This window comes from Lepidochelys kempii, chromosome 1 (assembly GCF_965140285.1).
Source record: "Lepidochelys kempii isolate rLepKem1 chromosome 1, rLepKem1.hap1, whole genome shotgun sequence".
Taxonomy (NCBI): domain Eukaryota; kingdom Metazoa; phylum Chordata; order Testudines; family Cheloniidae; genus Lepidochelys; species Lepidochelys kempii.
Window position 1 is genome coordinate 153182136 of NC_136380.1, and position 23607 is coordinate 153205742.

General features: G+C 49.8%; 1 long non-coding RNA gene across 1 annotated transcript; it reads right to left on the reverse strand.

Moving 5' to 3' along the window:
• Window positions 1–203: 203 nt before the first annotated feature.
• On the reverse strand, window positions 204–20501 carry LOC140905306 (uncharacterized). Its single transcript, XR_012156814.2, has 3 exons — window positions 20388–20501; window positions 20148–20273; window positions 204–415 (listed from the first exon to the last, which is right to left on the reverse strand). It is a non-coding gene; the product is annotated as an uncharacterized LOC140905306 (long non-coding RNA).
• Window positions 20502–23607: the final 3106 nt, after the last annotated feature.

The following is a 23607-nucleotide window of genomic DNA, read 5'->3' on the forward strand; positions in this document are numbered from 1 at the left end:
GTCACTTCTACTCTGGACAATATAGCTGACACCTCTTATGATGAATTCATATACAGTATTTTTTCAGTGCTGTACTGCCCAGTGTTTTAACAAGGTGCTCTAACTAAAATGTCCCCAACAGCCTTTAATAAACCCCATTAACCCCATATTTGTGCTGCACAGAAGACCAGCAGTGAGCAAAGAATGTATTCATTTCTTTATTCTTTTAAACAAAGGGGGGAAAAAAAACTTTCTGACAGTCATACCCAAGGAGGGAAATGACACCACCAAGGCAAATGCACTGATATTAAATGTTCTTACATTGTTCTTGAAAACTATACTGAGTACATTGATAGTAGAACACAGTGTCCACCTTGTGTAATTTGAATGGAATTGGTAACCTTGTAGGGCCTCCCCTCTGGAAAATTACTGACATCTGTAAGAGAAAGGAAATGTTATTAGCCTTAGCCCATTTTACGGATGAGGAACTGAAGTTCAGAGACACGAAGTGACCCCTCTAGGTCAGAAAGGAAACCTATGCAGAGCTAGGAATTGAACCTCCTGAGTTCTAGTTCTGTGTATTAACCATAAAACCAGTCTTCCTCTTGTCTATCTTGTTGTAAACAGTATCCCTGAGGAAGAATCCTTGCTGACCACAAGTGTATTCTTTTCTGGCCAGTCATTAACTGGCCTGCAGTTATCATGCAACATCATGACATCATGTTGGAAATATCACATCATGATCTCATTGTCATGCTGGATAAACTTTGAAAAGTAGCAAGTCTTCAAGCAGCTCACCTTTCAGGAAAGCCAGAAGAGGGCAAACTGTGTTGGTGTTTGCTGCGCTATTGAAACCAGGTGAAATGTGGATGAAAATCTGACCTTCACTTTAGAGTGACTTCTGATTTATCTTTGAGATGAATAGTTGTCAATCTACACTGCACTGTTTAAAGAGGTTTGCTCTGATCTGATACAGTTTGCATAGCTGCTGGCTGCACCAACAGGAGAACCTCTTCTCTAAACTGTTTGCATTGGGTGTCTAGTGCTCATAATCCCAGATTTAATGTCAAATATTTTCTGCGAGGGGAATAAAAATGTCAATAGGAAGTGAAATGTGGTCTGATTAACAGTTAGACCTCTGCCTCATTTTTGACTGATGTGGTGTTTTCCAAGAATAATACAGCTGATTCCTCTTTATGGATGGGCTCTGATGGAAATATAAATTAAGCAATTATTACGATTCTCTGAGGCTCATAAAAATAAACCGTGCTGAGAGATAGTCATATTTATTTTTGAATTGCTTTAAAAACAAGAAGTGTACATGGCAGTACCACTTTTTTTTATTTTGAAGGAACGTCAAGATAAATATGACTTCCTTAACATCCAAAATAAAATAGGGAAGCAAAGCAAACAAAAGTCTGTGTGCGGTGGGCAGTTCATGATCGCTGAGGTGCATGATCGCTGAGGGAGTTCTGGAGTCCCTGATTTTCATGTCTTTTGTTAAAAATGAAACAAACAAACAAAAAATACTGTCTATAACCTTTATAGTAGCACTGAGCGGTCTCATTCCATGGCAAGGGGCCTTTGGGCTACCCAAGCACTGCCCAAACACATAAGGAGGCACAGTCCTTGTCATGAATTGCTCACAGTCTGACTCTTGATGTGTTTAAAGTTTTGTCCTGTGGATGGTTGACTGCGATAGCGACACTGGCTCAGTGTTTATTGAGGACCATGAGGCCTTCCAGCTTGAAACCTGGGTTGCATGGGAGGGACAGCAGAAACTCTCAGGATTGGTAGCACCTGTTGAGTGCTATGCAACGGTATTTGCAAACATTTCTTCTAAGCCTGAGCTGCAGTTTTGGATCCCTTGATGTTTGCGTGAATGGATTTTCTGCTCACGCAAATGTTTGGAGAATGTCCAGTACTGCCAAGCCCCAGGGGTTCCAAAGTCATGAGTCAAGCCCTAAAAAATAATAATTTTTCAGTGCTTTTTATTCACCTTCTGGTTTTCAACCCTTAAGATTTTACATTTACAAGCTTTCCTCTGCAGCCATGAAGGCTAGAAACTTACTTTTTTTTTTTAATGAAAGCAGAGATTCTCATGTCACAATACGTCCCCAGGAGCTGGGGCTCTAAGAAAAACACCAAATATAACAATGCTCACAATGAAATCGTGAGAGCTGGCAATGCTGAATTTGTTCTTCATACAAAGGCACATAGAATCATAGAATATCAGGGTTGGAAGGGACCTCAGGAGGTCATCTAGTCCAACCCCCTGCTCAAAGCAGGACCAATCCCCAATTAAATCATCCCAGCGAGGGCTTTGTCAAGCCTGACCTTAAAAACTTCTAAGGAAGGAGATTCTACCACCTCCCTAGGTAATGCACTCCAGTGTTTCACCACCCTCCGAGGGAAGAAGTTTTTCCTAATATCCAACCTAAAACTCCCCCACTGCAACTTGAGACCATTACTCCTTGTCCTGTCCTCTTCTACCACTGAGAATAGTCTAGAACCATCCTCTCTGGAACCACCTCTCAGGTAGTTGAAAGCAGCTATCAAATCCCCTCTCATTCTTCTCTTCTGCAGACTAAACAATCCCAGTTCCCTCAGCCTCTCCTCATAAGTCATGTGTTCCAGACCCCTAATCATTTTTGTTACCCTTCGCTGGACTCTCTCCAATTTATTCATATCCTTCTTGTAGTGCAGGGCCCAAAACTGGACACAGTACTCCAGATGAGGCCTCACATACTCATGTGCAAAGAAACAAAGCTATTTTGTGCAAGAGGGTTCGCTGTTTATGCTCATTATACATTGTTCTGTTTCAAAAGTTAGTTATTGAATTGGAGAGCAGAAGTAATGCCTTGACTTAAGGTACCACTCACGTGCCACAGAAAATGAACACTGAATAAGGGTAGTTGTAGCCATGTTGGTCTCAGGATATTTGAGAGACTAGGTGGGTGAGGTAATATCTTTTAACATCTGTTGGTCCAATAAAATAAATTACCTCACCCACCTTGTCTCTCAGATACTGAATAATGCAAGGTTGTAGTTCGTGAAGAACCTCTAGTTTGAGATTTGTTCCCCAAAACTATTCTCTGAATAATTCTACATAGGGAATAGGCCCATGTAAATCTAAGCCTCTTCTTGGATGATTCACAAGCAGAAAAAAGGCTTTAAAATATTTGTAGCAAATGTTCACAACATCTGATTAATTAATCATTAATGAAGGAAGCATGGCCTAGTGGATAGGGCATTAGATTAGGACTTGGGAGTCCTGTATTCAATACCTGGATTTGCCTCAAACTTCTTGTGTGACCTTGGCAAGTCACAAAATCTACCTTGTACCTTGGCTTCCCTTCTTCACAGGGGGCGTTGTGTGGCTAAAATCCATTCATGATTGTGAGGTGCTCAGATACTCTGGTGATGAGGGCTATATGTGTACCTAGACAAACAGAATTGAGCAAACTCTGTTGTCAAGGTTAGTTTGTTGTGGGGGCTGGAGATAGTTTCATGGATTCTCTGGCTTCTGGGAAAAGTCCTGGAGCTTATACAGCTGGTTTGAGACTTCTGCACAGTGGTGCTGCTAAGATCTTTGCAGATACTGGGTCAGGAAAGCATCTCTGAGGAAGTGGTAGCAGTGTCTTTCTTACCTTCCTGCACAATTGTTGCTATGGGGCTGAGCTGGTCCTGGGATAGGAGTTTCAGTTATTATTGTATAGCTTTCAGTTATTATTAATTTATTTTAAATACATTGCTTAAAAATACAGAATCCTTTGATTAAGTAATGTAACTTGTGACCATCTGGCATGTCTATACTTTAAATTGTGACTTTTTTTCCTTTCTCTCTTTTATGGCCAGATCATGATAATTTGCATAATTACTGACAGGTTTCAGAGTAGCAGCCGTGTTAGTCTGTATCCACAAAAAGAAAAGGAGGACTTGTGGCACCTTAGAGACTCCTTTTCTTTTTGCATAATTTATGTGACTACTCTTAGTAATACCAAACCCCAGTTAATACTTACCAACTACTGTAACTAGTCTTGCAAACAGTGGAGATGTCTGCTAAACAGAGTAGGCGTTCATGGAGTCCATGTCTTTAGTTGTTGAAATGCACTGCTCTGCATCTGTTTCCTGGCAGTTGCCCCAGTTAAGTGGGTATGACCTTGAACTGGGTGCAGATGAAGTGGATTCTACCATTCTGAGGTTTCAGGTATGGTAGGAGTGGGAAGCAACATTGTGTTAGCAAAAATTACAGTTATAGTGGGAGTCAGTTGATCTGGGTTCTGCCCTTTGATTTGCCACAGGCTTTCTGGGTGACTTTAATTCAGCTGCATTGTGCATATGCATTATGACGTAGTCTCTAATTACATGATCACATACTATTTATTCCACAGGACACGTGCCTCATTCAGTGCACAGAATGGACAGTGCTCACTTAATGAGCAATTATGCCATTTTTTTTATCCTCATTGTTCAATGGGTGGCCACAAGCCCTATTTATTGGACACTATTCAACTCCTGCTGTGAAGACAGAATTATTAACTTTCTCATGGGCCTTTCTGTGCTGCTCATCACTATAGTATCTTAGCGCTTCACAAACAGTAATGAATTTAGCTTCACAACACCATGATCAGGTGATGCAGTCCGAGTCTCCTCTCGAGCTCCTCCCTGGCTCCTTATCCCAGTGTCTCTGCCCAGCCAGTCCCAGCTCTTACCCTGTACCCCAGCAGCACCTTGTAAGATCTGTCACCCCCTGTCTGCTACCCCTTTTCCCTCCACTGGTTCCTCATCCCAGTCTGCTTGTCCAGCCAGTCCCAGTCTTCCACCCTCCCTCCAGCTCCTCATTCAATCTCAGTGTTCCAGTTTCTCTCACTGGCTCCCAGTCCCAGCCTCTCTGTCCAGTCAGTCCCAGCCTCCCCTTGTCCTGACCAGTCTTAGTTTCTGTCCCCCCTTTCCAGTCTCCTCACACCAGATTCCTTGCCCCAGTCTACTCCTTTGCCTCCCCCTGCTCTGGATTTTGTCCCCTCTGCATTCAGATCAGATTGTTCCCTTCTCCACGCTGCCTGGTGTGTCAGCTGGGGGGTCAATGGCTATGTTTACTCTGTAAATAAACACTGGGGCTGGCCCAAGCCACTGATTCCGACTCCTGGGGCTCCAGCTAAGGGGCTGTTTAATTGCAGTGTAGACATTTAGGCTCCCGCTGCAGCTCAGACTTTGAGACCCACCAACCTCGCAGGGTCCTAGAGCCCAGGCATCACCCAAGCTCGAATATCTACACCGCAGTTTAACAGCCTCTTAGCCTGAGTCCCGCAAGCCCAAGTTGGCTGGCACAGGCCAGCCAGAGCTTTTAATTGAAGTGTAGATATACCCAATGAGAGCACAGGAGAGACAGGCTCCCTGCTCTCAGTCCCAGTGCCTGGTCCCACCCGAGCTGGGATCAGTTGGGAGCAGCCATTGCAGGGAACTCTGCAGTAGCCCCGGGCTGGAGTAGGCTCAGTCACTCAGTGGTGATGTCTGGTCAGCACTAGGAGCTGTCAGAGGCTCGACTGTACTCAGCCAGGAGGGAATCTTGGGAGATTTTAGCGGCTAAAGTCAAGGTCTCTGCTGAACTGTGCAAACTGTGATTTTTAAAAAGCTTAAAACTCGGCTGCATGTGGACAGATTTTCACAGGGACAGAAAAAGGCACATCCCTGATATAAAGGTGATCCACCTGCCAAATTGCAACTCGCTGCTCCAAAACATGAGGGCACTGGAGCTGTTCAAAGGAAAGATTGCCAGAATTTTTTAACATGGGTGAAACAACGTATTTTCCCCCTATCCTTGGTCTCAGAAACAGCTGACCTATTTTGGCTGAAATTTAAAAACGAAATCAGCCTGAGACAGACTTGTGGAAAACTTCAACCCAAATGGTTTCAGTTTGGCAAAGTTAGAAACAATCAACACCAAGATCATATAATGGGAAGCGTCTTGCAATTTTAAACACAGGTAGTGCTAGAAGCCCTGGCTATAATATGAATTCTGGCTGAGTATGCACCTCATCCTCTGGGGATCTGGCAGGGCTGATCCCACACCTCAAACAGGTAGGAAAAGGGCTTGCCTTTGGAAGTTCTTGAGTTCTTGGAGTTCTGAGAGTGACTGACCTTTCACACACATTTTCTCTCTGTGAAAATATTTCCCCATCACATCTGATTGTGAAACGACAAAAATTCCAAAGTCCCACAGGTTAATTTTAGCTCCTAGTGTGTCCGGAAACATAGGACAGCCCTGTTGGCAGGCTCAGCAGAAAGACACAGGACTAACTGGACACGGGGAGGCTACCTTCTTAGCTCTCCTTCCACGTCACGACTGAGGCACATTGGCAGCACTCACCTGCCTCAGCCATGGCTGCACAGAGGACTGCATTTGCCAGTACTCTCAGTCTGGCCCCAGTCAGCAGCACATCCAGTCGCTTTAAAATGTAGGGAGAGCATCAAAACAGTTTTGAGTGTCCACATGAGACAAGGAAGTTCAAGGCCTGATTACTGGTCACAATGATCTGCACAGAAAAAAGGCCTGGGGGAAGGAAGTGGTTTGGTAGCTTTCTTCTCTGGCTGCTTGCTGACTCTGTAATGGGGGGGGATTGTTGAATGATTCTGCACAGCCCTGCCAGTCTCTCATCCGGATTAAATAGAAGTTTTTACACAGTCCAGTGAAGACAGTCCAGTCGGACTCACACTGGCCCAGGCTGTAGCCTCATTGGGCAAATGGATTGGACAGTGGCAGTGACCCAGGGATCATGAGGCATCACAGGCTGTTACTGCTGTTCCAGATGTTGTCTACTGGAATTCTAATGCTGCTGCACTCCAGCACCATTCCTCCTCCTAGGGCTTGGCTACACGTGCAGCTGTAGAGCGCTGTGAGTTAAACCAGCCTTCGGAGACCACAGCTGGGAAAGCGCTGCCGTGTGTTCACACTGTCAGCTGCACGCTCACTGGCGTGGCCACATTAGCAGCTCTTGCAACGCCACAGAGAGCAGTGCATTGTGGTAGCTATCCCAGCGTGCAAGTGGCTGCAGCATGCTTTTCAAATAGGGGGGGTGGAGTGCAACAGGGAGTGTGTTGTGTGTGCGTGCGGGGAGAGACAGTGGGTTTTGGGGTGCTGAGAGTGTGTCAGCATGCTGTCTTGTAAGTTCAGACAGCAGCAGACCCCCTGTCCCCCTTTCCCCCCCCCCCACCTCTCTCTCACACACACTCACAGGGACAGCATTCCACACTAATGGTTGCTTTGTCCTGGAGCAGATAAGCATGCCGGCTTTGAAAGGGGGATATCCGCATTCCTACAGCCGATTCCAAAACAATGACAAGAGTAGCCACTTGACTTCTGAGGATTATGGGACATTTCTGGAGGCCAATCACAGCACAGTAATGCAACAGCTCGTTCACACTGACGCCCGGGCGTTTCAGCAGGGGCGCAGCAAGCTTTATGCGTCTCGTGGAGGTGGATTACCAGGAGCGCTCCAGCTGCAGAGTCCGGGCCTCTAAGTGCCTTGCCAGCGTGGACCCGTCGGGAGTTAAGGCACCTGGGGCTGCTTTCATGTGCTGTAACTTGCAGGTGTAGTCAAGCCCTTAGACGGCCTGTCGTGGCAGCATTTCACAGAGAGAAGCTTGTCTCTTCCGCTGGGCACACTTGCCTCGTGGTTTTTAAATGTTTGTTTCTAAACAAACCTGAAAACTGAGGTGAGAAGTGCAGCTCTCCTAGCTCCTGGGCTCTTACACTAGGGCTGTGTCTACACTGCGCACCTTGAAGTGGCACAGCTATGCTGCTGCAGCTGTGCTGCTGTAAGGTATGCAGTGTAGCTGCTCTTTGGCAGCCGGAGAGAGCTCTTCAGCCAACAAAATAAAGCCACCCCCAACAAGTGGCGGTAGCTTTGTCGGTGGGAGAGTGTGACAGGTTTCAGTCGGTCCTCCGAGCCCCTAGGGGCGATGGAGAGCTATGATCCCACTGGCAGGCCTCAGTCACACCTTTTGGGCTCTGGGGAATTAGCGGGGAAGGTGTGCCAGCACGAGTCTGCAGCGCGCCCCTCATGCAGGGGGGCGCCGGCACGAGTCTGTAGCGCACAGTCCTGCTACCCAAGGCAGGCTGGCCGGGGTAGGGGAACTCAGGCCCACCCGACTCCACAGCATTCCAGCCCCTGAGCCTGGTCAGTGGCGGGAGGCGAAGGTCCTGCCGCTGGGTCAGCGGGGCCGTCCGCGCCCGCTGACCAAACACACCCACCCCACGGTGCAGTTCTGTCCCTGGGCTACTTCCTACCCGGTCTCTCCGGCGGGTCTCTCCGGTCCCTCCAGCTCGTCCGGGTATTCTGCTGCTGGCAGCTCCAGCTCCCCCTCTGTGTCGGACTCACGCCGGCCCGGGCTGCAGCCGGGCCCCTCCAGATCCTCTGGGTACTCAGCGGCTGGCAGTCCTGGTTGCCACAGGCCTTCCTCCCGGTCTGGTTCCTCCTGGCCCAGTGCCTGCCCTGGGTCGGCAGCAGGATCACGAGGGAGCACCCAGCAGCCTGTGTCTGTCTCCCTCCCTGGTGCTCTCCTCACTGGGCAAAGGGCCCCACCCTTTGTACTTCCTGTCCCACCCCTCCCCTTCTGGGGATTGGCGGAAGCTTGGCCTGGCCCTGCCCACTCAGGCTGAGAGGGTGGCTCTTTACCCTCTGGTTTGGAGGGAAGCCACCCTGGCTCCCTGCATACCCCACCCCTCAAATCCAGCTCCCGATCTTCGGAGCTGGTGTCCTCACCCTCTCCGAGGCGGGATAGGAAATCCTCATTGGCATTGTCTCATCCTGCCCGATGGTGAATCGTGAAGGCATAGGGCTGCAGAGCGAGATACCACCGCATCAGCCTGGCATTATTGTCCTTCATCTTATTAAGCCACTTCAGGGGTGCGTGGTCCGTAACCAGTATAAAGGGGGCCCCCGAGGAGGTAGTAGCAGAGAGCATCGACTGCCCACTTAACGGCTAGGGCCTCTTTCTCCACAATGGAGTAGTTCCGTCCTCTGTTTACCTCAGTCGGAAGCTGTTCCCCAATCGGGTGTTCCTCCCCATCCATCTCCTGCGAGAGGACCGCCTCAAGCCCGACGCCTGAGGCATCAGTCTGAACAATAAAGTCACGATGAAAGTCAGGGCTGAAGAGTATTGGATCGCTACACAGCTGTTCTTTGATGGTTCAAAAGGCCGTCTCGCACTCGTTGGACTAATGCACCCGGCGGGGACTGTCCTTGGTCAAGAGCTCCGTTAGCGGGGCCGTAATGCTTGCGAAGTGGGGTACAAACCGCCGATAATAACCAGCTAAGCCCAAAAATTGACGCACTTGCCTCTTCGTGGTCGGCACCGGACATTCCTGGAGTGCTTGGACTTTCCCGATGAGGGGGCGGACCTGTCCCCGGCCCAAGGTGTACCCCAGGTAAGTGGTTTCCTCCCGCCCAATTCGGCATTTTTTTGGATTGGCCGTAAGCCCAGCTGGGCGGAGGTCCCGGAGGACTGCCGCTACTTGGTTAAGATGTTCCTCCCAGTTATTGCCATAGATGACCACATCGTCCAGGTAGGCGCAGCGTACTTTGTGTGGGGTTGCAACACCCGGTCCATCAAATGCTGGAATGTTGCCGGGGCCCCATGTAGGTCGAAAGGCATCCGGGTGAAATGGTATAACCCTGAAGGGGTGGCAAACGTGGTCTTTTCCTTGGACCGGGGATCCAAGGGGATCTGTCAGTACCCTTTGGTGAGATCTAAAGTGGTGATGTAACAGGCCTCCCCAAGCCGGTCGAGGAGCTCATTGACGCGGGGCATCAGGTAGGCATCAAATTTTGAGATGGCGTTTACCCTCCGGAAGTCAATGCAAAACCGCTGTCTCCCATCTGGCTTTGGTACGAGGATGATGGGGCTCCGCCACTCGCTCTGGGAGCGCTCAATAACACCCAGCTCCAACATCACCTGGACTTCTTCCTCTACGGCCTCCCGCATTCGCCTAGGCAATGGCCGGGTTGTCTCTCGGACCACCACCCCGGGTTCCATCTGGATCACATGGTAGGTGAGCGTAGTCTGCCCGGGTTTCGTGGTGAACGTCTTGGGGAATGCCCTTACTAAGCAGAGTGCCTGTTCTTGCTGCTCGACGGTGAGTGTCTCTGCAAGCTGGGGCTCACCATTATCCGACTCCTTGGGCGGTTGGGGCCCCAGTTCCGGTTCAGGGGGATATGGGGCAACTAGGAGCCCTTCCCGGTCCTGCCAGGGTTTTAAGAGGTTTACATGATAAATCTGTTTTTCCTTACGGTGGCCAGGTTGCCCAATCTCATAGGTTACCGGCCCTACCTGGTGGAGGACCTCATACGGACCCTGCCAGGGGGCAAAAGGCTTTGATTCCTCCAAGGGGAGCAGGAAGAGTACTCGGTCCCCTGGCCCAAATGATTGAGCTTGGGCTCCCCGATTGTAGTGCTGCTCCTGGGCTCTTTGGGTGATGTTTAAGATCTCCCTCGCGAGCTTGCCAGCCTGCGCCAGCCGCCCCTGCAGTTGTAAGACGTATTGCAAGAGACCCTGTGTTGCGGACGGGTTGTGTTCCCAAGTCTCCCTCAAGAGGTCCAACACCCTGCGGGGTCACCGCCCATAGAGGAGCTCAAACGGGGAGAACTTCATGGACGCCTGTGGGACTTCTCAAATTGCCAGTAGTAAAGGAGGGAGCAGCTGGTCCCACTGGTGGAGGTCCTGGGTGGGGAAACGCCGCAACATTCCCTTCAGGGTTCGGTTAAACCGTTCGACCAATCTGTCAGTCTGGGGATGGTAGACCGAGATCTGCAATTTCTTAATCCTCAATAGGGCACATACCTGGCGGAACAGCTTAGATGTGAAGTTGGTCCCTTGATCAGTGAGTATCTCCCGTGGGAGGCCCACCCTTGCGAAGATCTTCATGAGCTCTGCCGCGATAGTGCGGGCGGTGATACTTCTTAAGGGGACGGCCTTGGGGAAGCGGGTGGCGTAGTCCATCAGGACGAGGATGTATTGATGGCCCGCCTAACTTTTTGGAAAAGGCCCGACCAGGTCCATTGCTACCCGCTCAAATGGTACACCTACGACTGGTAACGGGACCAAGGGGGCCTTTTGTACCCCTGCCGGGGCGGCATGCTGGAAGTCCGGGCACGACGCACAGTAATTCTTCACCTCACGGTGGACACCGGGCCAGAAGAACCTGGCCAGGACCCTGACCACAGTTTTTTCCTGCCCTAAATGGCCGGCAGCCGGGGTGTCATGTGCAAGCTTCAGGACAGCCCAACGATGAATGCGGGGGACCACGAGTTGGGTCCGGACCTCTTGGGTCTGGGGGTCTCGGTCAAGGCGGTAGAGCCACTCGTGGTTGAGTTCAAACCGGGGCCATTGGGTGGTGCGCCGCGCCTCCACGACCTCACCATCCACCCGGGTCAGCTGCTCATAGGCAAACCGGAGCGTAGGGTCCTCCCTTTGATCCTGGCTAAAGTCCACCAGGTCAGGAGGGGGACCAACCATTTCCAGGCCATCCGGCGCAGGGGTGGGACCCGGGTCAGCGCTTGAGTCAGGTCCTGTCTTCCTCTCAGGCGGGGCTCCCTCAAACACCTCTTTGGTGGGTAGGGAATGGAGCACTCCAATGAAGTCTGGCCAGTCACGGCCCAGGATCACAGGATAGGCGAGGGATGACGCCACAGCCACATTCATTAACTGGGTTGCTCCGTTCACCGTGATGGGGATCTGAACCGTGGGGTACAATTTTACGTCTCCGTGGATGCACTGTATCCGTACTTCCCCAATGGTCCGCTTGGTGTCCGAGAAGAGCGCCTGGCAGACGAGGGTCTGCCCACAGCCTGAATCAACTAGACCCACCACAGGGACCCCTGCAACTTCCATGGGAGCTGTCAGTTTGGCCACAGAGGGCAGACGGGCCCGTCGCTCCCCGGAGCACACCAGGCCAAAGTTGCAGTCCATTGCAGGACAGCCCTGTTGCAGATGACCATACTCGCCACATAGGAAACAAGGTCCTACCTCTGGGTTCGCCGGCCACGTGGGGGCACCAGTGGGGCTGCAGAGTGGGCTGGGGCCCGGTGGTCGGGTTAAGCGTCCAGGGCCAGAGAGTGGCGTGGACTCGAGGCGTCGGGAAAACTTGGCTGCCGCCATCTGGTCGTCGGGTACGGTGGGGTGCATTGGTTTGGGCAGTGGGCCCCCTCCGTTCAAGTTTCTGTGCGTTGGGTCCAGGGTTTGGGGGGTGGGCGGCTGGTCCTATCGGGGCCTCTGCCTCGAGGAAGTCCTCCATAAGTGCGACGGCCATGCTCAGACTTTGTGGCCGGTGCCGCAACACCCAAGCCCTCCCCTGAGGTGGGAGAATGTGCACAAATTGTTTGAGGATGACCTGTTCAGTCACCTCAGCTGCGGTTCGACGCTCGGGTTGGAGCCATTGGGTACCTGTGTCCTTCAGTTCCTGGGCCACGGCCCGGGGTCTGGCGCCTGGTGGGTAGACCTTTTCCCGAAACCGTCGCCAAAAAGTCTCTGGGGTAATGTCGAAGGGATCCAAAATAGCCCTTTTCACTCGAGCATAAATGCGGGCCTCATCATTTGGGAGCCCACAGTAAACCTTCTGGGCCAGCCCCGTCAGATATGGGGTGAGGAGAGTCGCCCATTGGTCAGGCGCCCAACCAGCCACTGAGGCAACCCACTCGAAGGTCACTAGATAGGCCTCCAGGTCATCCTCCGGCCCCATCTTGGCTAGACGGATCGGTGGGGCGGGAGGGGTCGGGGTGGCTGCCTGCTCTGGTTGAGCACCACCATGGCCCGGCCACAGGGTTGCAAGCTGCTGGAAGCATTGGGTTTGTTGTTCCTGGTGCTGGGCCCCTAGGGTTTGAAGCAACTGCTGCTGGTGAGCACCCAGCTGCTGTACGAGTTGATGCTGCTGCTGTTGCTGGCTCTCAGCCAGGAACTTGATAAGCCTCTCCATCTTTCCAGTAGGGGAGCTTCACAGGCCCCCTCGCGCTAACCCCTTTCTGCAGGGATAGGGATCGCCTGCCCGCATTCTCCACCACTTGTGACAGGTTTCAGTCGGTCCTCCGAGCCCCTAGGGGCGATGGAGAGCTATGATCCCACTGGCAGGCCTCAGTCACACCTTTTGGGCGCTGGGGAATTAGCGGGGAAGGTGTGCCAGCACGAGTCTGCAGCGCGCCCCTCAGGCAGGGGGGCGCCGGCACGAGTCTGTAGCGCACAGTCCTGCTACCCAAGGCAGGCTGGCCGGGGTAGGGGAACTCAGGCCCACCCGACTCCACTGCGTTCCAGCCCCTGGGCCCGGTCAGTGGCGGGAGGCGAAGGTCCTGCCGCTGGGTCAGCGGGGCCGTCCGCGCCCGCTGACCAAACACACCCACCCCACGGTGCAGTTCTGCCCCTGGGCTACTTCCTACCCGGTCTCTCCGGCGGGTCTCTCCGGTCCCTCCAGCTCGTCCGGGTATTCTGCTGCTGGCAGCTCCAGCTCCCCCTCTGTGTCGGACTCACGCCGGCCCGGGCTGCAGCCGGTCCCTCCAGATCCTCCGGGTATTCAGCGGCTGGCAGTCCTGGTTGCCACCGGCCTTCCTCCCGGTCAGGTTCCTCCTGGCCCAAGGCCTGCACTGGGTCGGCAGCAAGATCGCGAGGGAGCAGTCTGTGTCTGTCTCCCTCCCTGGTGCTCTCCTCACTGGTCAAAGGGCCCCGCCCTTTGTACTTCCTGTCCCACCCCTCCCCTTCTGGGGATTGGCGGAAGCTTGGCCTGGCCCTGCCCACTCAGGCTGAGAGGGTGGCTCTTTACCCTCTGGTTCGGAGGGGAGCCACCCTGGCTCCCTACAGAGAGCATCTCCCGCCGGTATAGCGCTGTCCACACCGGCGCTTTTCGTCAGTAAAACTTTTGTGGGTTTTCTTCACACCCCTGACTGACAAAAGTTTTACCAACAAACGTGCAGTGTAGACATAGCCTAAGGTTATGACTCCCAAAGAATTGCAACCATCCTCCCTTTTTTTGGCTAGAGGGGAGAGCAGATCCTTGAAATTCTTCTTTTGTGCTGTAAAGTGGGGTCAAAGAATAGAAAAGACTGAGAACCACGGTCCCAGCCAGCTGCTGGGTGGTTACCAGCTAATAGCTGGAGCCATAGCACTGCAAACTCTCAGTGGTCAGCATTGCATCAGTGAGGTGCTCAAAGGAGGGCTGGGGTAACTTCCTTGCTACTGGTTGAATTCAGAACCTCTCTGGCTGCTGCTAAATAATCCCTGTCACAGCCTATTCCTAGGGACTATTAAATTTGCTTCCAAATAGGGATGCAAAAGATTAACTGTTAACCTTAACTGTTAACCAGAGCAGCCGCAGCCCCAGCCCCAGCCGTACCGGCCCCAGCCTCACCGGCGGATTGGCCCCAGTCCCAGCAGCACTAGCCAGTGGGATTGGCCTCAGCCGCTTAATTCGTTAACTGTTTAAACGACATATTTTTAATCATTTAAACAGTGACTTTTTAAACAGTATTTACATCCCTACTTCCAAAGAGCACATTGCTCGTTTTGCAACACGTAAGATTGCATCAAACGACATTTAACAAAACAAAGAAATCCCAGGGTAAGATATAACGGGCCTCGCTCTCCAAAGTCTCTAGCCCAGCGTTTCTCAAACTGGGGGTCCTGACCCAAAAACGGGTTGCAAGCATATTGTAAGGGGGTCATGCTATTGCCACCCTAAATCTGCACTGCCTTCAGAGCTGCGCATCCAGCCAGCAGCCGTCGCTCTCTGGCTGCCCAGCTCTGAAGGCAGTGCCACCGCCAGCCGCAGCGCAGAAATAAGGGTGGCATGGGATGGGAAGGAGGTCATCACCGCCTGAAATATTTTCAAAGGGGGTCCCAGCAAAAAAATGTTTGGGAATCCCTGCTCTAGCCCTTCTACCTCCATTTCAAAATTACACATGCTGAATGCTGGGTACCTCTCAATATTCTCAGTATGGGCCTGATCCAAGCCCACTGAAGCCAATAGAAGGTCTCTCATTGAGTTCAGAGGGCTTTGGATCAGGCCCTCTATTCTTCCGGAGCAAAGTGTGCATATTTCCAGGAAAATGCAGATGGAAATTCTTGATAAGTGCTGCTGCCTCCTTCCTTGGTTAGGAAGTAAGAATAGACATGTATATGTGGGAAAACAAATGAAAAAATTCCCTACTTGCTGACCTCTTCTCTGGGTGAATTTGTTGTGTACACACAGTTTGTCACATGGCTACAGGGCAAAATGTTTGTAGGATCCCCTTGTTTAAAATCGTGGCAGAATTTTGCTCCGATGTATTGTGCTTGCTGTGTGAAGAGAGGTTGAATGTGTTTGCTCTCCAGCATGGAGTGGTTTCTGTTTTCATGTGAAATGAACATTTGCTAATTATTCCCACACTATTCAGACTAGCCCTTTTGCAGAGATATGGCTTGCCTTTCCTAGCTATACAGTACTGACCTGAGAACATTGCGCCTCTTCAAAATATTTGCATTTGATGAATGGTGATTTCTTTCCCTCCCGGGTAGGGGTAAAGCAACTGGAAAACCATCTATAGAAATGCCTATGGTAGGTTTTCAAACACTGAACATGAGAAGTCTAATGACAGTCCCGTGAGAACAGAAAACGTGTGTAACATACTGCACCCTTATGGGTTAACCCAGACAACATGCAGTTTGTCTCGCTTGAGCTGGAAATGGCAGGATCCCAATGGGACTTATGGCTCCTCCTTAATGATAACTCATTATAGTGGCAGCAACCAGTACTGCTGAAATTCAGACTCTGTCAAGGTTTCTGCGGTGGAGTAGAGTGCTTGTTTCAGGCACTGGTGATGATGTAGCCAGGACGCTCCAGCCATCTCTGATATTTGGCCAAACTGCTCACAGTTAGGCTAGGAAGGGTTGGGGTTGTAATTTTTTTTTTATTCAGCTGAGAATAAATTGTGGAGGGGTTTTTGTATTAAATGCCAGAGTTGAAAAATAAAATGAATTGAATTTAACGGGCTTATACTGCTTATTTGCTCTTCTGTTGCCATGGAATTCCACTGAGAGCCTGGAATTAACCAATCGGGGGTTAGGGAAGGGGATCTTCTTTTTTCAGGGGGAGGGTAATTATATGGCATACGTTTTCCAAAAGATTGTCTGTTGTATATCTCACAGGGTCTAAAACAATCAACTTAAAAATCCCTCATGATATACTCTGAGCTGCCAGCTACCCCACCTCCCACCGTTCCCCAACAGGCTCCTGTGTGAGTGCTGTGGATAGGCTTTGTGGTGAGATATGCATTGCTAAACGCATCCACTTCTTATCAGAACTGTAAAATTGGAGAAGTACCACAGGAAAGCAATTAGCATCAATGCGTCATGCATTCAAAACCAATGCTGCCAAAATACCCTCTAGGAGGCTGAGTGATGTTAACCAAGAACATGCAAAAAATGTACCACTTGGGTGAAACTAACCCCAAAGCAGTGACCCACACAAATGCTCCAATTAAGCCCAGAATCAAATGGCAAATCCATGCCCCCGTTCCACAGCCACAGGGATCCCCATGGCAGGGGAACCAGTGTGGTTGTACTGCACAAGGAGGTGAGATATGAGCGGGCTGGCTTTGGGGGAGCTGTACAAGCAGTGCACACCCCTTAGATGCCCCTTGCCTGAAAACCATTATGTCCTGTCTACACTAGCAGAGACAGGGCAGTTGTGGGATTGGGAGAGGGAAATAAGAAGGGAGTCCTTTGCTTCCGCAGCAGGGTTGCATTGGAGCAACAGAGAGCTACTTCAGACATGACTCTGAAGTACCCTGTCTGGTTAAGAAGCTAAGATAACCTCGCTGGCACCTGACCAAAATGATCAATGAGGAGACAAGATACTTTCAAAGCTGGGTGGGGGACAGACGAACGGACAAAGGGTCTGTCTGTCTGTGTGGTGCTTTTGCCGGGAACAGATCAGGAATGCTCTTCAGAACTGCTGTAAAAAGTTATTAAGCAATCTAGCTAGAAAATGCGTTAGATTTTCTTTTCTTTAAATGGCTGGTAAAATAAGCTGTGCTGGAGGGAATGTATATTCCTGTTTGTGTGTCTTTTTGTAACTTAAGGTTTTGCCTAGAGGGATTCTCTATGTTTTGAATCTGATTACCCTGTAAGGTATTTACCATCTTGATTTTACAGAGGTGATTTTTTTACTTTTTCTTTAATTAAAATTCTTCTTTTAAGATCCTGATTGCTTTTTCATTGTTCTTAAGATCCAAGGGTTTGGGTCTGTGTTCACCTATGCAAATTGGTGAGGATTTTTATCAAGCCTTCCCTAGGAAAGGGGGTGTAGGGCTTGGGGGGATATTTTTGGGGGAAGACGTCTCCAAGTGGGCTCTTTCCCTGTTCTTTGTTTAACGAGCTTGGTGGTGACAGCATATGGTTCAAGGACAAGGCAAAGTTTGTACTTTGAGGAAGTTTTTAACCTAAGCTGGTAAGAATAAGCTTGGGGGTCTTTCATGTAGGTCCCCACATCTGTACCCTAGAGTTCAGAGTGGGGAAGGAACCTTGACAGGGCAGTTGTGGGATTGGGAGAGGGAAATAAGAATGGGGTCGTTTGCTTCCACAGCAGGGTTGCATTGGAGCAACAGAGAGCTACTTGAGTCATGACCCTGAAGTACCCTGTCTGGCATAGGTACTGACTCCATAGGACTCTGACTCTGGAGCTGGAGCACCCACGGGGAAAAAATGGTGGGTGCTGAGCACCCACCGGCAGCCCCCCCATTAGCTCCCCTCCTGCACTGCAGTGTTTGTCGCATACCTGTAGGCTCTGCTGATCAGCACCTCCTCCTCCCTCCCTGCGCCTCCTGCCTGCTATGATCAGCTGTTTCATGGTATACAGAAGGCTTTGGGAGGGACGGGGAGGAGTGAGGGCGCGGCGCACTGCAGGGAGGGGGTGGGAATAGGCGAAGCGGTGTGGAGCGGGAGCAGGAAGAGGAGAGATATGGCCTTGAAGGAAGGGGTGCAGTGGGGGCAGGGCCTGGGGCAGAGCCAAGGGTCGAGCACCCCCCAGCACATTGGAAAGTCAGTGCCTGTGCTCTCTGGAGTGGGTCTGCCGCTGCTGTTGCCTAAAGAAAGGCAAGAGGAGGGGAGGAAATTCCTTTTTCCTGTCCTCAGTGGGCATGGTGCTTGGTTCCTTATTAATGTGATTTTTGTCTGTTATTTATACTGTGTGGCCCCAGTCAATATCGGGCCCCATCTCACTATGCACTGTACTGTCATATTGTAAAAGATAGTCCTTGCCCCAAGCTTACAGCCTAAAGTTTGGAACCTGTGTCAGGATCTATTAGCACTGACCCCTGCACCTGTGCAAAGTCCCATTAGCTTCAGAGCAATCCCCCACAGGTGCAGGGGATCATGCTAGTAGATCGCCAGGCAGAAGTAAGGCCTTAATCTGGATTTGGCTTTACGGACACAGGCTATGTGGACAGCCTGGTGCAGGTGTTCTGCACAGGGGTGGACTGACCCCTTGTGAGTACAGAAAGACACAGAAGCGGAAATGGACTCAGGAAGATATTGAGAGACTAGTTCTGGAGGTAAAATTTTGTGACCTGGTGCTCGGATCAGAGCCAAGCAAGACTGAAGCACTATGGGACCAGGCCTAAGGCCCTAGATCCTGGGGTTAAGTGATTACATCAGAATTACAGCTTACTTTCTTTTTAATTAAAGATTCTGGCTCAGATGGTTGCAAAGAAAAGCTTGAAAACATGAATTGAGTACGACTGATGCAGTGACACCTGCCTGAGTCTGCTGGTGGCCTGAAATAATAGATCAGAGACAGAGTAGGGACAGGATACAGAGGGACCTAGACAAATTAGAGGATTGGGCCAAAAGAAATCTGATGAGGTTCAACAAGGACAAGTGCAGAGTCCTGCACTGAGGACAGAAGAACCCCATGCACCGCTACAGACTAGGGACCGAATGGCTCGGCAGCAGTTCTGCAGAAAAGGACCTAGGGGTTACAGTGGACGAGAAGTTGGATATGAGTCAGCAGTGTGCCCTTGTTGCCAAGAAGGCCAATGGCATTTTGGGATGAATACGTAGGGGCATTGCCAGCAAATCGAGGGACGTGATCGTTCCCCTCTATTCAACATTGGTGAGGCCTCATCTGGAGTACTGTGTCCAGTTTTGGGCCCCACACTACAAGAAGGTTGTGGAAAAATTGGAAAACATCCAGCAGAGGGCAACAAAAATGATTTGGGGACTGGAACACATGACTTATGAGGAGAGGCTGAGGGAACTGGGATTGTTTAGTCTGCGGAAGAGAAGAATGAGGGGGGATTTGATAGCTGCTTTCAACTACCTGAAAGGGGGTTCCAAAGAGGATGGATCTAGACTGTTCTCAGTGGTAGCTGATGACAGAACAATGAATAATGGTCTCAAGTTGCAGTGGGGGAGGTTTAGGTTGGATATTAGGAAAAACTTTTTCACTAGAAGGGTGGTGAAACACTGGAATGCGTTACCTAGGGAGGTGGTGGAATCTCCTTCCTTAGAAGTTTTTAAGGTCAGGCTTGACAAAGCCCTGGCTGGGATGGTTTAGTTGGGGATTGGTCCTGCTTTGAGCAGGGGGTTGGACTAGATGACCTCCTGAGGTCCCTTCCAACCCTGATATTCTATGATTCTGTGAGTGGGGTGGTAGATCAGACATTAGAATGGGGTGGTAAGGTCAAGACCAACTGCTCTGGAGGGGCCTCTCCAACATCATCCAAGCAGTGAAGTCTGTGTGGGTGGGAAGGAAGAGTGCCATGGGCCCAGCACACCCACCCAACCAGATACACCCAGCTGCTGGGCTAAGCATTGAGGTCTCCTTGCTACCACCCTGCCTGTTCAGGATGGGAGATGCTGGCTGCTACCCCTGGTGCTCCCAAGTGAAGGGAGGACACTGCTGTGGCTCCTGGGGTCGCTTACCACCACTGGGTGGGGATGAGACCATAGCATTAGAGAAGGAGCACAACTGCGGTGGATGTGTCGGGGAGAGGGCGAGCAGGTTGTGGTGTGTCTAGGCCCTCAAATTGTCTTCATCTGAGCGTGGACCCAAGGTCTTGAGGAAGTGGGCTGCACCAAGCAGAAACCATTTTGGATCCCAGCTCTTCTTGTCTGTGTCATCCTCCAGAAAACTCCAAATGCCTTACCTGTTCCTGGATGGGAAAGCAGATGCTCCTTCACTTTGCCAGCCAAGCCAAGCTGCCTTCTCTGCCCTCTTGAATTCCAGTGATGTGCTGTCAGTAAATCTTCAGCTAGAGTTTCCCACAGAACAACTGAGGAAGAACAGAGCTTTTCTTAATGTACTGTGGATGTCAAAAGCTTGCTGGATCCAGAAGACATTTTACAGCACAAAAATAAAGCTCAGTTGGTAACAGCTGAGTACCTACCTTCATGGCTCTCGGTTTCCATCCTTGCCTAAAAGTCCAGAAGATTTGACTTCATAAACTGTGTACCCACTGCCTGGTGATAAAAACGGTCCTGCGCAGGTCTGATAAGGCAGATGTACACATCAGCCTAGGCTGCTGGAGGAAAGAAAAATTGAGTCAGAATGAAAAAGAAAAGATTAAAAAGGAGAGTGAGGGAAAGATTTGGGGTGGGGAGAAGTCACCACATCTCATGCATGGCGTTAGGTCTGTGGCGTCTGTTTTGTAATGATTAATATAATGAACAAGGGGCTCACAAAAAGGCTGCTAATGCTCACAGATCAGAAGTAGAACGACGGGTGAGCTGCAGCTGTTTCAGTGGATCTCTGAACAGCAGGCGCTTGTTGAATGAGCCCCATGATTATTTGTCTTCATCCTGGTTCTTTATTTCAAGTTACTTGTTGTCTTTCCTATATTTTGACCGTCTCTCTTTATGCATAGAAATATCTGATGATGGATTTTTATTTTTTTTTGGAGTAGCCTCCTTTCCCTTCTGCTTCTACGTCCCAGTGTAGCCCAAATCACCACAATATGCAACTGCAAGGGGTTGCCAAAATTTTAACAAGTTTTCCCCCTAAAGACTCATAAACACAGGGTCCCAGCGTGTGCTGCAGAGAGAAGGGCTGGGAGACTATTTATTTTCCCCATTTATACAGAAATGCTTTTTCATAGTGATAATCAAGGAGAGAGGCAAACATATTAAACTATGTCCTTCGGACAATATGCTGAGTATATAGATAGCACTGCACAGCATTCAATTTGTGTAATTTGAAATATGTATGTAAGTGAAGGCCTTATAGGGCTGCAGAGTTAGCCTTCCTTGGTGGGGTTTTTTAAATATCTTGTCTTTGGGTCAATCTGGTCTATTTCCAAGGCAAAACGTTTGTTCTTCCAACTCACTTTTGGAAGGCGATAAGGTCTGGAAGAACGTGCAGGGGGCGGGGAGTGAGACAAGCCTGAGTTCTAGTCTTGGCTGGGCCAATGACTAGTTGTGTGATTCCACGCAAATTGCAGTTTCCCCGGTTGTGAGATCAAGATAGTATGGCTTATCTCACAGGGCTGTTGCATTGATTAGTTAGGCCATGTCTACGTCAGCAAGCTTCCAGCTGCACAGCTGTACTGATGCAGCTGTGCCGCTGTAAGATTGCTCGTGTAGCCGCTCTGTGCTGACGGGAGGGAGCTCTCCTGTCAACGGCACTGTGCGCTTTACCACTTATGTCAGCAAAACTTACGTCGCTCAGGGGTGTGAAAAAAACACCCCCCTGAGCGACATACGTTTTGCTGACATAAGTGGTAGTGTAGACATGGCCTTAGTTAATCCATTCACAATGCTTCAAACATGGAAAGTGCTGTATAAATTCTAGGTAGTATTTTTTTCTCATGAGTCCCAGCTGCCCAGTCTGGTGGCAGAATTTTGACAAGGGACTCCTGATCACACGCCCACTCGAGAGCCACACAGCTTGTTCAACGGTGCAAGAATGTTACGCATGGAAATTCATCATCTCAGATTGAAATACAGTCAAAGGGCCTGATCCTCAGCTGGTATAAATTGGCATAGTTCCATTGACTTCAGTTGAGCGAAGCTGATTTATGCCGGCTCGAAATGGGATCTGGCTCAAAATGTCCATATTTGTTAATATTTTAATATAACAGGGCACTTTTTGTATAGTTTTAATTTGTTTTAGCTGTTTGTTTGTTTGTTTGTTTGTTTGAAAAAATGACACCCTGAGAAGCCTAAACATAACATCCCTCATTCCACCAATACCAATTTTTTTTCTATTTGAGTTGTCATTTAGAACACTTCTTTGGTTGTCGTTTTTATGCAGCGCCAAGATAAAAAGTGTGCATGATATTTCTCACAGGCCTACAAGAAATGTTATTTTAAATTTTAACGGCAAGGTATCAAAAGCATTGAATGCTCTCCTTGTAGCCATAGCTCAGCCATTAACTCTACAGGTTATGTTGCACTACCCATCTACCCACCCACCTACTCAGGATTTATAGTCACAAAGAATCTGTAAAGAGGGCGCAAACCTATGTACTCCGCATTGCATGATTCACTCGGCAACTCTAAAAATAGGGGGTGAGTAGGCAGGAATATAAGCCCAAGTGTGCAAATGGCAGTCTTCGAAGGAGAATCTGTATGGGCAAATGCCATTTGAGTCGGGCAATACTAGATGACTGAAACCTAGAATTCATAAAAAAGGGTTGCCTAGAACTGAGGGCTCCCTGATGCCCTCTGTCAAAATAACACAGGAAGGCGAACAAAATAATCACAACTCCTGTGACTCTGAAAGTGTGGCCATTGTGCCACATTCCTTCCAGTGTGGATAGGAATGTGGAGCAACTGTGGGAGGGTCAGAGCCCCATTGTGCTAGGCACTGTATATATGAGTTATAAAAACAATCCCTGACCCGGAGAGCTCTCAGTCTAGATCCATGACAAGACGCAACAGTTGAATGAAGCAGACAAATGGAGGGAGCTAGGGTAACAGGTTGAGGTAGCAGTAAAGTGAGCATGTTGTAGTCTTGGCTCACGAGCTGTATATCTGCTGTCAGCTGGAGTGTTCTGGTGGCACCAAGGAGGGACTTAAAGGAGGACTTTCTAGATTTCAGTGGGGAGTTTTCTCCACACTCTTGGGGCAGCCTGGGAGAAAGTGTGACAGTGCTTGTGGGAGAAATGGAGTCATAGACGATAAAGATGGGCATTGCTGACAGAGTGAAGGTGGGGTCAAAGCACAATATGACTTAGATTGGATACATTGGGTAGGGTTAAATCATGAAAGGCCTTAAAGGTGAAGACAAGAAACATGTGGGTGATGGGGGGCCCAAGAAGGGGGTGATGTGATCACAACAAGAAGTCAGGCAGATCCATGTCATTCTGATTTCATCTGAGTCACTCAGTTAAATTTATTAATGAGTGTACAGCTCTTTGGGTGCTATATACATTGGGCCATGTTCAGCTCCAGCATAAGCAGGTTCAACTCACACCAGGCCAGATTCCTGTTTATACAACTGTTAATCCAGAGTAACCTCATGAAAGTTATTGTGGGTCTATTGCAATGTAAGGCCCTAATCCTACTAAATGGTGAATTGAAGGTGCCCAGCACCTTGCAGGATCAAGTGTAAATGATCTCAGAACCCAGCCCAATATGAGTTATGCCAGGGCTGAACCTGTAAGTGCT